Source organism: Centruroides vittatus, unplaced genomic scaffold, assembly GCF_030686945.1.
Source record: "Centruroides vittatus isolate TY-2023 unplaced genomic scaffold, ASM3068694v2 scaffold_899, whole genome shotgun sequence".
NCBI lineage: Eukaryota > Metazoa > Arthropoda > Arachnida > Scorpiones > Buthidae > Centruroides > Centruroides vittatus.
This window is the reverse complement of record NW_027122719.1, coordinates 1,515,543-1,525,950: the sequence shown is the minus strand read 5'-3', so window position 1 is coordinate 1,525,950 and position 10,408 is coordinate 1,515,543. Positions and strand designations below refer to the sequence as shown.

At 28.0% G+C, this 10,408-nt stretch overlaps 1 protein-coding gene across 1 annotated transcript in view; it reads left to right on the top strand.

Annotated features, from left to right (window-relative positions):
- The window catches only part of csul (protein arginine N-methyltransferase 5), a 324,839-nt gene that overhangs the window by 215,607 nt on the left and 98,824 nt on the right, over positions 1–10,408 (top strand). The window lies entirely within an intron of this gene.

Below are 10,408 nucleotides of genomic sequence, written 5' to 3'. Positions count from 1 at the left end.
TTGCTATATATAGCTTATAGATAAATTATTAATGCTTTAGTTCAATGTGATTTAATTAACAATAGATAAAATATTGTAGGATAAACTTTTAAAAAATGTTAATAATTTTAGATATGTTTAAATAAGTTATATTTACATATGAAAATATTTTTATTAAAATATTATATAATTTAGTAAACTATATACTAAAATACACTTGTAACAAACTTTTAACATAAAAGAGCAAAAATTTCCTTTTTATAAAGCACATTAAATTATAATAAATAGAAATTCTGAGTGTCTTTTGATAATTCAAATAATACATATTAATGAAGTATACATCAGATTTAAATATTTTGATATAAATGCACTATAGCTAATTTCACAAATCAATATTTTCTTTTATATTTTACTGATTATTCTTTATGATTATTAATGCTTTTGCAATTACATTTCTTAATCTATTACTAGAATGTTTTCAGATTTAATGCTAAATGATGTATTTCAAATATTTAATGTATTTAATGCATATTTAAAATAACTTGAATAAAGATTTTAATTTTTTAAATCAACATTATCATCAATTCTAATAAAATGATTTTATTATTTTGAAATTTCAATTAGGTAAATTAGAAATAGTGATTAAATATTCTTGAAATAAAAATTTTATAAAAATGAGATGGTAATTTTGATCCGTTTTTAAAAAAGTGCTGAATTGTGCCATTTTTCATTGTAAAAAAACTAAATAAAATTAATTTTAAAATTTTCTATTCAATATTATGAATAATATAGGAAGTATTTTTAAATTAAATTTATACAAAAGAATTTTTTCAGTCATATTGTAGAACCAACAATAGAAAATTATAAAAATTATTATAAATTTCATAGGTTTTTTTAAGGAATTGGAATAAAAGTAGTTATTGTCTTCATAAATTTTATTTGTAACTCTACTTGGATTTAATTTGAAAAAGTATGGATGTGCAATTTTTATCTATTGGCTTAAACTATCAAATAAAATTCTTTTTATTGATATAATAAAATAGAATGTTCAACTTTATTGTAAAAAATGCTTTATTTACAATTTCTGAGTTTTTTAATCTAAATCATGTATCTAGAATATTGTAGTTTACTAGCAGTTAAAAATTTGTTCATATTCACTTTGTCTCAATGACTAAGTTTTCCTGAAAACTATGAGTATTAAAAAATGGACATTTTCTGGGAATTGTTATTGACATTTCTCACTAATATCATGTCATCATATTTAATGATAATACAGTAGAGCATCGATTATTCGACCCCCGATTAATCGACTTATCGGTTAACCGACCGCGTTCTAGTCGGCAAATTCAAATGTCCGCTATTGATGTGGCGCTACAATATTTGGTTATGTCTTGGCTACTTTATTATTATTTTTGTTAAATTTTTGCATGTTTTAGCTGGCAGCATGGCTCGACCGTGAAAGGGAGGCTAGTATTTAAACCAGGCCTAATACACTATACTAATAATGTATGTTTTCATACTTTTCGGTTATCCGACTCTTCAGTTATCCGATCAACCCCAGTCCCCAATTAAGTCGGATAATCGATGCTCTACTGTATTTTATGTAATGAATAATTTCACATTAAAATTTGAATTTGTGTGATTGCTTACAAATATATTCATAGTCAAATTATTAAATGAGAATAAACTTTTGAATAAAGCAATTCATGGAATAAATTAAAACAGATTGATAATTTAAAAAACAAATCCAATTATACATATGAGATTCTTTCTAGCAATTTCTTCTGTTCAACTGCTACTTTATATTATTATATTTTGAATAGTTGAAATTAAATAGTTTTGTTTCAACTAACTCTTTTTTTTTTTTTTTTTTTTGAGATGCTTGTAAAAGGCCACAGTGTCTTTTGAAAATAAATAAAAAATGTAAAATTTAATAGTAAAAATAATCAGTGTTAGGTAAGAATAATCGTATTTATACATACTGTATGATGTTTTGACATTAATATATAAAACAAATTTGTATCATGTATTTTTTCAATTACATTATTAGCAAAAAATGTTTATTATAAATTTTAACAATACATTTTATCAATTATTATCAATACAGTATAACACATCTTTTGATAATTCGATTTTCATAACTGCAATTATAATAATAATGAGCAATTATTTATTGTGACATCGTCACAATGACAGGCTGCAATTTTGAATCATATTTTTAATTTAATTTAAAATATATGCTTCCCATCTCAAATTAGTACTATAGTGTCTTGCCCCTGTACATCATACTTTTCCTTTAACAATAGAATCTATTAACTGCTTTCAGGGAAAAAGTTTGAATTAAAACAATTACTTCTGGTTTGCATCGGAAGTTCATATATACCGTATTTTACGAACTATAAGACGCACTTTTTTCTTTGAAAATTGCCTCCAAAATTCAGGAGCGTCTTATAGTCCGTAGCCTCCTATAGGTATTTTTTTTAAAAATTGCTTAAAAATTAAGGTGCGTCTTATAGTCCGTAAAATACGGTAGTTAATTGAGGCTTCCTGCACCAAGGTTTCCATATCTGGTCTCAGATTTCATCTATCTAACTCTGTTCGAAGGTTAAGGAAAGATGCACAGGGAGACAACAGTGGGAATTTATAGGTCTACAATTTTTTTTAAATTGCAGCCCAATAATAATATCATATGAGACATTTTGGCTCTTTCTGTCCTTTGGGTGCTAAGAGAGCTTTTTTCCATACCAATCATGGATTTAGCCAGATCCACAATGGCAACAGCCAAACACTGAGAAGAGGGCCCAATATATCTGATAGTGATCGATCATCCACGAAAAATTCCTGAGATGTTTTGCCTGCCTGAATTTGATACCAGTTCCCAAGTAGTAGGCTAATACCTTAACCACCTTGGCCATTTATGTTCTTTCATATGTTAGTTTTAAATATTTCATATCATTAATACATTTTGATATTTTAATTGTATATTATCTAAATTTAGATTAATTTCATAAATATTTATACACACATTTAAAAATGTCAAATTAAAATGAGACAATGAAGATCTCTTTTATTTATAAACCATATTATAAAATATGGTTTATAAATAAAATGGTATTTTTAACTATAAATTTAATATCACACTATAAATAAAAGAACAAATAAACACTATATAACAGAAAGGAAAATAGAAAGGAAAATCCTTTTTATTTAAAATTACAATGTCTTTTATTCTGTTTAAATCAATAATGATTGATAATCAATTATTAAACAAGATAATACTGAAAAGATATTGACTTTGTGTACATACTGAATTGATTTTATAATAAATTAATTTTTCTAATAAAACTTATTTTGAATGTACTACATTAATTGTTTAGTATTGATTTGACTATCTTTTCATTTTTTTAATTATAAATTTAAGAATATACATTTATAATTGACAAATTAATTTATAACTAATAAATTTCATTTTTCTTAAAATATTATGAATTTTAAATTTATACACTATTGTAAAGAACCCAATAATTTAAATAACATGACATTATCCAATTAAGAAAGAAACATGAGAAAAAACTGCATTTCAAGTAATAATTTTCTGTAGTTATTTATACCTATTTGGCTCTAAGCTAAAAAAAAAAAAAAAAAACAATTAGTGCCTTCTTAAATAGCTACATGCAATGGTATCATTGAACTGCAATTTAAAATTGTTAATTTTGGGTAATTGAGACCAATGCCATATATAACTGGCTTTTCAAGTGTCCTGTGCAAGATTTTATTTTTTTACCCTTCTTTTTTGGAAAATAAATAAAAAAAAATAAATACAATAGAAATAGTTACATTTAACTTTAACCAAAAATATTACAGAATTAGTCCACATGGAGGCAAAATTTGAAAATGAAAATATAATACTTATAATTTTTTGATACGTCATTTCAGGGTCCTCTTTATCCTGGGCCATTTCTGTGCACCTGTTGCACACTGGAGCATAAACCTTGAAAGTTTTATTTTGTATCAGAAACTATTTTCACTTGAAAAAAAATGTGCTGGTATACATGACTGTATATTAAATATACTGAACAATAATCCCATAAGCACTTGATGTTTGTTCAATCTATGATGTTATTTTTACTTTCTAAATAATCTCTATCACTCTTGATTTGAGAATATCTCTTATATTCAGAATAAAAAGATAGATTTTAGTTCATATAAGAGTTCAGCGACTCAGCTAACTTTGTGCTTAGATTCTCAAAGATGTTGCTATTTTACAGAAGAGATGATACCCCTCATTACGCATTCCAAACCTAATATCCAAGAATTTTATATAGAATCAATAACAATCCATTCAATCTCAATCTAAACTTAGAGCATAAGAGTTCTTTTAGAATAGATTTTTTTTGGTTACTTCTAGGTTAGTGATTCTCAGCCCACTATCATAAACATCAAACCATTTATTATTATTTTGGTCTCAGTTAATTTCAAATGTAATTATAATCTAAGTGAAATGAATAATGGAATACTGAAAGAAAGTCTCCTAAAAGATGTTTGAAAATAACACATCATAGAAGTACCTAAAGAAGCAAGAATGCTGTCCAGCAAAGCATTGATGTTATCAGTGCTTTGCTGGACAGCATTCTTGCTTCTTTGACATTCTTAATGTCATTGGAGTGCTCTTAGTGTGTACCTAATTACATTAACCTGGCAGGTGGTCTTGTACAGTACCTCCTGTCTGTAATAGGTTTGCAGTTTGTATGGTTGCAATGTGCTTTCAAAAGTTGCCAATGTAATTCCTAATATAAATAAATAACGACTAACCCGTTACAAAGCTATACATCCACCAAAGCCGAATTATCGGGCTAGAGTCGGCTATAATAAATAAATAATTAATAAGACAATTTGGCACTAGAGCTTGGCGTTAGGCTCCATCTCTTACTAAAGTTAATAATTATAATTAAATTAAATAAATAATTTGGAACTGGAGGAAAAGAAATCGGCCCGAAGCGGGACTCGAACCCGCAACTTCTGCTATCCGTGCAGACACGTTACCAGTTACGCTACCCGGACCTTCAGTCCGATCGCCTCCTCCAGTATATATAAGCTATAATATATAAATAACTTCTGCTATCCGTGCAGAAGTTGCGGGTTCGAGTCCCGCTTTGGGCTGATTTCTTTTCCTCCAGTTCCAAATTATTTATTTAATTTAATTATAATTATTAACTTTAGTAAGAGATGGAGCCTAACGCCAAGCTCTAGTGCCAAATTGTCTTATTAATTATTTATTTATTATAGCCGACTCTAGCCCGATAATTCGGCTTTGGTGGATGTGTAATTCCTGATGCTAATTTTCAATAATTACTAATTAACATTCAATTTGCATCATTTGAATGTTATGGCAGTAATTTGCATCATTGCCGTAACATTCATTGTTATGGCAATGATGCAAATTACTGTGTCTGCAGGGGTACTATTTTGTTATTCCAGACAGGTATTTAAGGTCAGTTTAGCAGAGTGCAAACAGTTTGTGACAGAATGAGATATATTATGGCAGAGATAAACAAGATGTTAGAACTTTACCTTCAAGAATGCAGTACAAGAGATGTCATGATGTGATTCTACGCATTGCTTCTAAATCAGCCCTATCCCCAACATACTACAATCTTAAGATTGGTATTAAATTTTGACACATGAACGACTTTGATGATATGCCTAGACCTGGGAGGTCCAGGGGTTGTACAATGGACAATGCAGCTATGACATCATAGCCATATTCACAGTAAACCTATGTCCATTTGCTGTGTGGCTCTGGAGGCATGAATTGGGTCAACCTTTGGGCATATAATTCTCATGAAGTTCTGTTATCCTCCTTACAAGTCCCAATTCATCAATAGCTTCTTCATGATGACTACAAGGCAAGGATAAACTTTGCAGAAATATTTATGGATCTTGGCAACAAGGACCCTACATTTCCCAGGTGAATTTGCTTCAGGGATGAAACATCCTTTTCGTTTGTGCTGAGGTGAACTCTACCAATGTGTGCTAATGGATTCAGGAAAACTTGCATCACTTGTGAGTGAAGTCCACTCAACATCAGCAGTGTTCACCAAATGATTACTTGATTTTTTTTTCTTGGCAGCATACTTAATTACCAAAAGTACTTGAATCTGTTAGTAGATCATATTAGATCACTGCTTGCAGATATAGCTCTTGCTCCATCATGTTGGTAGAAAATGTACCAACATGATGGAGCTCCCACCTACTGAAGTCTTCCAGTTAGAGTGGTTATATGCCACTTTTCCAAGAATGTGGACTGGTTAAAGTGGTCCATATCCATAGCCTCCCTGCTCTATTGATTTGAGGCCATTAGATTTTCTTTTATTGGGCTACATAAAGGACTGGATTTATTGAATAGCAGTTGAAAATGTTACAGATTTATGTCAATGCATAATTGATATTGCTGCACAGATAATGGCCAACCATCTTAGAATGACTGAGGAAGATTTATGAGTTGCCTTGCATACTATCAAGTAGCACAAGGCATACATTTCAAACACCTCATGAAATACATATGTAATTTTATTTCCATTAAAATGTTTCCAATTTAAAACAAGTTGATAGTTATTGTTCAAACAGTATCTTACGTATGTGGTACAAAAGTTGCTATTCCTAGATTTTGTTAAATTTTTGCATAATTCTGCATAATACTGTAATATAACAACTGACAAAACACTGCATATGATGCTTACTGGGCTTCATTCTAACTTTGACAGATGGTGTACTGTACAGGTGGCTCCAATAGTGTGTTATTTTCTGAACACCCAGTATATATAAAAATTTATAAAATTCTTTGAATATAAATTAGGCTAGGAGTGACTGCATTACAGTAAATCAATATACATTAACCGAATTCACATAAATTTAAGCTTTTATTGTTCTGGATGACATTTTGAATAAAAATCATTCCTTTCAATGCAATTTTATCCTCATAAGCATAAACTGGATCTTTGCTATTTATGTTATTTTAATTAAGCTATAATTTATGTTTCCTAGAAAATTACTATGGGGTTGTTAAAAAATTTTTAAAAAATCTTTGATATTAGTGATGTTAGTCTCTAAAGTACATTAATTTAAAACAAATTTATAAGAAAACACAGCCAAATAAAGATCACTGAAACCATAAAAATCTACAACTGAAGTAACAGCAGTAAAAACAAATTCATATAATAATAATATATACTTTTTATAACTTGTATTATATATAAACAACTTTTATCACAAATTAACTTTCAGTAAATTTGCTACCTTTTTTTTGCATAATCTTCCTTTATTAGCAACATAATAATCAGTTCAAATGCTTCTTTTCAAATTCATTTCATTTTTATTAATTTTCATACAATTGGTCCTGAAGTCATCATAGAATATATTGAAAACATTAACAACTGATATACAATAAACAATGTATTATTGTATATGTTATGGTCAATATCTAGCCAATTTGTGAAATGGCTGGCCACTTCTAGCTTTGGCCAAGTCTTGTGGTCAAAGCCCAAAATATATGTGAATTTACAACAACTTTGTGCTTTGGCTGGCCAATTCACAATGTGCTCAACAGCCAATGGCAAGTTAAAGAATTGTCCAAGAAAAAGTGGCCAAAGGTAGAAGTTTCGTGGAGCTGAATCATTTTTCTTTGCAATTGATTCCAGGTAATGAATATCATTAAGAACAGTCATAAACTCAATCTTTAAATGGAGGCTGAAGATTTTCAGAGTTCCTGTGCTACCAAGTGTTTAACAAATTAATGCAACTGCAAATGAGTCAATACATTACATAACTCAAAGTGTCACAACAGTTCAGACTGCAGAAACAAGTAAAAGTAAAGAGGCCTTCATCCTAGTAAGATAACTTATTTTTCTCTGTGATGTAATTTTTTAATTGTAACTAAAGAGATTCTTTCCTTAACAATGTAATTTTTCAACAGTAATTCAAAAGTTTTTATTTTTCTTGATGATTTTTTAGCTTTGGCATTGATTTTGCTGTACTTAAAAAGAGCTTAACTTTGCAGAAATGGTTTTTCTACAAATGAAACCATTTTTTCTTTTGTGTCATTTTTAAACTGTTTACCAAAAAGATTGCTCTCATGTTTTTTCAACTGTAAATACATTTTTTGGTTTGTTATGACTTTTTCAACAGTAAAAATGTTACTACTGTTCTCTTTGATGTGTTTTTCAACTTGAAAGACTTTTTGCTTTCATTTTTCAACTTAAATAAAGCTATTTGAACATGGATTAGCTTTTCTCTTTGTTTTTGAAATGGTGGTTTTACTACTTTGACTAAACTAGAAAGATTTTCAGTGGTAATAACATGAGTTAGAACTGGTATGATCAATTCTTATAACTACATGATCCAGTTACTCAAAACTTCTAACTTTGACCACTTTTCCTGGGACAATTCTTGAACTGGCTATTGATTGTTGGGTGCATTGCAAATTGGCCTACCAAAGCCAAAAGTAGTTGTAAATTCTTATATATTAATATTTTGGGCTTTAGCCACAACTTGACCATAACTAAAAGTGGTCAGCTATTTTGCAAATTGGCTAAACTTTGGACATTGGTTGTAACAACATATAATATATACCAGGTGTGGCCAAACCTTTATCCCTTAGGGGCTATTTTTTCGGTAAAATATAGTTTGCGGGCGACTATGAATATGGACAAACAATTTTAAGGTTTTTCATAGATATTTTAATAAATAATTAATAATGATAAATAAATAATGATAAGTTTTTATTTTTTTCCGGCCTGTACTTGGTTTATTCATTTTAAAATAATAGGGATAAATATTAATAACATTTAAAACAATAATTACTAAACTAACATACCTGCTTCTGTTCGCTGTATTAATAAATAAATAAAACTAAAATTGAAAGTAAATTCAAGTGCACAAACAAGGAGTAACAAGTGGTTTGAAGCCAGGGGCTGTCACGTTACTGTCTGACACATGATTTTGCGCCATTTTATGCAATTGCCATTTATATGCGCATGCATCGCGACTACAATTAATTTAAAAGTTAACATTCATTTGCATTGTTCATCGGGATAAATACAAATAGTATGGGTACGTTGCACAGACAGTCTATTATTGTAAGAATAAATTATCCAATTAAGATTTTTAAACATTAATTTAAATGAAAGCAAATTCTTCAACTTTAGCTTCGTGGGCTACTTTTCAAAACCTTTGCGGTCGACCGGTCCGACCGCGATCTACGTGTTGGCCATCCCTGATATATACTGTATATATACAGTACTTAACTTATATCTAGAAGTTCTAATGTAATAAAAATAATCATTAACAAGATAAAAATTAACGTTTTAGTTTTCATATATATTTTTTAGATCATTTCAATAATATAAAAAATAATAATAATTTAAAACATAAGATTTTGACAATCAAAAATTAATTTTTCCAATATCAAATAATATTACTCAATAAAGTAAAATCCAAAATAAATTTCTTCATATTCGTTAAATTGAAATAAATTCTTATATATATATTTATTTATTTTATTTATTTGATCAATATAAAATAAATTTATATTAAAAAATATGAAATTTTCTATGGTCATATGGATATTCCAAACTATTCATTTCTAACTTAACTGCTTAAAGTTCTTCAAATATAATGTTTTAACATTATACATATTAATATGGAAAATAAAAAACACACTGAGTGTGGCATTAATATCGACAATTTTTTGTTAAATTTTATTTTATAAAAATTTCAGTATATCTATTTTCTGAATATAATATTCATATTTGCATAAAATATTCTTTAAAAAGTATTGCTTGATATAACCAGAATAAAATACTTAAGCATTTTTTTCCCCTCTCAATTAGGGGTAATATATTTAAAATGAAAAGGAGTGAAATTATCTTAACATCTTTGACATTCTGATCATGTTACATTTGTTAACAATGGTTACTAATTATCATTTTTTATATAATTCTTTAACTCCATAATTTCATCGTTACAAATGAAAAACCAAAAATATTTCAAAACTTATTCAAACTATAATGATGATCTGAGTTTATATTTATATTAAAGAAATCTGCCAATGATATTCAATTTTGTGACATTGTATTCATAATGGAAATCTTAATAAAACAAAATGAAAGAACTCAATGATGGAAAAATAAAATTTATCAGCAACACAAATTCTAGCAAACTCAATTGAAACAGATGAAATCAGTAGCTATAGTAGTTTCTTTTTTTTTATAATAAATTCTCGTAGTTCTTATAGATAATAATGTTATTTTCATGAGTTCATTTCCAACATGAAAGTTATTAATATATCTTTAATATTTCTCTTATTCTTTTTTAAAAATAAATTTCATCAAAATAATAAGTTTTGTATGACAATCTTGATTTATATTTATCC